The 3,985-nt window shown below is 44.9% G+C and overlaps 1 non-coding gene across 1 annotated transcript; it reads left to right on the top strand.

Annotated features, from left to right (window-relative positions):
- Positions 1 to 2,584: 2,584 nt before the first annotated feature.
- TRNAR-CCU (transfer RNA arginine (anticodon CCU)) lies at positions 2,585 to 2,657 on the top strand. The gene has a single exon. It is a non-coding gene; the product is annotated as a tRNA-Arg (tRNA).
- Positions 2,658 to 3,985: the final 1,328 nt, after the last annotated feature.

Raw genomic sequence — 3,985 nt, 5'->3', positions numbered from 1 at the left:
CAGCAGATCAGCAGGCAGAAGGCATCTGATGGCTGCAGCAAGACTGTTGCCTCAAGTCCAAAGCTCTGTGTTTCAGACACAACCAGCCCTGTTGGTCCAGCTGTCTGTCTCCCAGTGGCCGGGTCTGCCCTCCCCCATGACAGACAGAGGACCGTCACCTTCAGCAACATCAGAAGTACAGGAAATGCAAGACTTGTGAAGTGACATTGCAGCCAGTGATCATTCGTCCTATAGCTGCTTCAACATCCAGACTTCTCTCCTTCAAGAGGGAAAACGAAAACCGAGAAAACAAACGAACATGATGTCATGTTTCTGGAGCTGCCCTGGGGAACAGTGATGGTTGTGGAATCAGACTCACCCAGCCCCACCCATCCAAAGACAGAGGCTGAAGGTACGGAAGGAATTCTGCTTGGGTGAGCTCAGCGATGAGACTGCGGCCTCCATGTTAAAAAAAAAAAAAAGTAAAATGCAGATAACGTAAGATTTACCATCCTATTAGGAGATGCAGATGATCATATAGAGAAGGGATAAACAACAAGGTCTTCCTGCATAGCACAGGGAACCATATTCAGTGCCCTGTGATAAACCATCATGGAGAAGAATATGAAAAAGAATGTATACATATGTGTAATTGAATCACTTTGATGGACAGCAGAAATTAACACAACATTGTAAATCAACTATATTTCAATAAAATACTTTAAAAATTACCATCCTAATGATTATTTAAATTCTTAAAATATTTTCCCCACTTTTTCGAGGAATAATTGATAGGTAGAATTGCACTGGTTTAAAGTGGACAGTGTGGGGCTTCCGTGGTGGTTCAGTGGTAAAGGATCTGCCTGCCGGTATGGGAGACATGGGTTTAATTCCTCCCTGGAGGATCCCACACGCTGCGGAACAACTAAGCCCGTACACCACAACTACCAAGCCTGTGCTCTGGAGCTGCAGCTACTGAGCCCACGTACTGCAGCTACTGAGCACAGCCTGCACAGCCTGTGCTCTGCAACAAGAGGAGCCACCGCAAAGAGAAGCCTAAGCACCACAGCTGGAGAGTAGACTCCACTGTCCACAGCTAGAGAAAAAAGACTGCACAGCAATGAAGACCCAGCACAGCCAAGAATAAAATAAACTTTAAAATAAAACTATATGTAGAAAAATGGACAGCAATGAAAAAAAATTTTAAGTGGACAGCGTAATGATGTGATGTAAATATACATTGTGCAATTACTGCTTAAGCATTTTAAGTGTGCATTTACGTGCTATTAAGCACATTCACATTGTTGGGCAACCATCCCATCATCCATCTCCGGTACTTTTTCATCTCCCCAAACTGAAGCTCTGTCCCCATGAAACACTGACTCCCCATCCCCTCCCCCAGCCCCTGGACCCACCGTTTACTTCCTGTCTCTGTGGATCTGACTCCTCGAGGGACCTCCTATGAGTGGGATCAGACAGTATTTGTCTTTTGTATCTGGCTCTTTTTACTGAGCATCATGTCCTCAAGGTTCACCATGTTGTAGCAGGTGTCAGAATCTCCTCCCTTTTAAAGGCTGAATAATGTTCCATCAAATGGAGCTAAAGAGGGTGGGAGAAAAAGGAGCCCTCCTACACTGTGGGTGAGAATGTACATTGGAACAGCCACTGTGGAGAACAGTATGGAGTTTCAGTTAAAAAATTAAAGCTAGACCTACCATATGATCCAGCAATCCCACTCCTGGGCACATATTCTGACAAAACCCTAATTCAAAATGATACATGCACCCCAGTGTTCATTGCAGCACTATTTATAACAGCCAAGACATGGAAGCAACCTAAATGTCCTCTGACAGATGATTGGATTAATAAGATGTGGTACATATAGACAACAGAATACTACTCAGCCATAAAAAGAATGAAATAAAGCCATCAGGAGCAACATGCATGGACCTAAATGAAGTAAGCCAGACAGTAAGAGAAACGTTGTGTGACATTACTTATATGCAGAATCCAAAAAATAAGATACAAATGAACTTACTTACAACCTAGAGATAGATTCGCAGACATAGAAAATAGACTTATGGCTAACCGAAGGGGAAAGCAGGAGAAGGATATAAATTAGGAGTTTGGGATTAACATATACACACTGCTACATATAAAATAGATAACCAATAGGAACCTACTGCATAGCACAAGGAACTACACTCAAGGAATAACCTATAATGGAAGAGAATGTAGGAAAGAATGTACATTTGTGTATATATGTATGTATAACTGAATCATTGTGCTATTCACAAAACGAGCACGACATTGTAAATTAACTACGTTTCAATAAAACTTTTGAAAGATGATATATATATATACATATAATAGAACCACTGTACTGTACACTTGAAACTAACACAATAATGTAAAAAAACTATACTTCAATTCAGTGGTATGTGGCAGCTGGGATGGGAGGGGAGTTTGGGAAGAATGGGTACATGTATACTTATGTCTAGTCCCTTCCCTGTTCAGCTAAACAGTCACAACATTGTTAATCAGCTACACCCCAATACAAAATAAAAAAAATTTTTAAGAAGTAAATAAATAAATTCAAGAGTGTTTCCTGGTGGTCCAGTGGCTCAGACTCTGAACTCCTAATTCAGGGGGCCCAGGTTCAATCCCTGGTCAGGGAACTAGATTCCACATGTTGCAACTAAAGATTCCATGTGCTGCAATTAAGGCTCAGTGAAGCCAAACAAATAAAGTAAAAATAAGTTCTAGGTAAGTTTAAAAAAAGAAAAAATAAATTTTATCCCAGTCCCCCAAATAAATAAAAAGTAATAAAAATGATAATCATTAAGAGGTACTTCTTGGTTTACAAGTAAAACAAATGTTTCCAAAGAGGAAAAAAAACAAGGACGAACAATGCATATGGAGGCCAGCGTTTGTGTTCATGGTTGAAGAATAAAGAATATATGTGTACGTATCAAAGACAGGGGTTTCTGCTGTCTCCCTCTGCTCAGCAGACTGAGGTTTGCTGCTTTGTGAGTCAAATCTGCCTGTGTTCTTTAGGGCTCTGGGGACGGGATGAGTGACTTGGGGATTCTGTGCCTCCATTTCAGTTCAGTTCAGTTCAGTTCAGTCGCTCAGTCATGTCTGACTCTTTGTGACACCATGAATTGCAGCACGCCAGGCCTCCCTGTCCATCATCAACTCCCGGAGTTCACTCAAACTCATGTCCGTCGAGTCGGTGATGCCATCCAGCCATCTCATCCTCTGTCGTCCCCTTCTCCTTCTGCCCCCAATCCCTCCCAGCATCAGGGTCTTTTCCAATGAGTCAACTCTTCCCATGAGGTGGCCAAAGTACTGGAGTTTCAGCTTTAGTATCAGTCCTTCCAATGAACACCCAGGACTGATCTCCTTTACCCATCTGTATAATGGGGACAGAAGAGCCTGCCTCAGGGGTCTATTGTGAGAATGTGTAGAGGGGGCTGTCATTCCTGCAGAACCAGATGGGGAGGCCGTCTGGGTCCAGCTGTTCTCTCTGCTCCTCCTAGCCTGCGCCTGACCTTCTCGGGGCCTTCCCAGGGAACTCCAGAACGCACCACTCCCCCCGCACCCTGCCACCCCGCCCCAACCCTGCCTCATTCCCAGGCATCCAGCCAAATTCCCTGGCCATGTGCTCCATCCTCCCTAAGCCCAGCTGCTTCCTGTGCTCAGACAAAGAGAGCTCTGTCCCCAGACTACCAGGCCACCCCCCGCGGCACAGACTGCAGCCCCCCCCCCCCGTCCCACCATGTGTCTGTCCCCAGCCCTGGCCCTGTGCTCCTGGGCACACGCTGCCAGCCATGTGTCCCTCCTTCCCTTAGACTCACGTTACTGGCATCTACGAGTCTTCTAGGCCTGGACACATACAGCTGAGTTCTGTCTGCAAGAGGGCAGTCCAGGACAGTACCGAAGGTCATGGGGCTGGGGGGTGATGTGGGGAGAAAGAATAGAGCTAGAATGACTCAGACATTGC

This window comes from Bos indicus, chromosome 7 (genome assembly GCF_029378745.1).
Source record: "Bos indicus isolate NIAB-ARS_2022 breed Sahiwal x Tharparkar chromosome 7, NIAB-ARS_B.indTharparkar_mat_pri_1.0, whole genome shotgun sequence".
Classification (NCBI taxonomy): domain Eukaryota; kingdom Metazoa; phylum Chordata; class Mammalia; order Artiodactyla; family Bovidae; genus Bos; species Bos indicus.
Note: the sequence above shows the minus strand (reverse complement) of the source record. Positions and strands in the feature narration are given on the sequence as shown.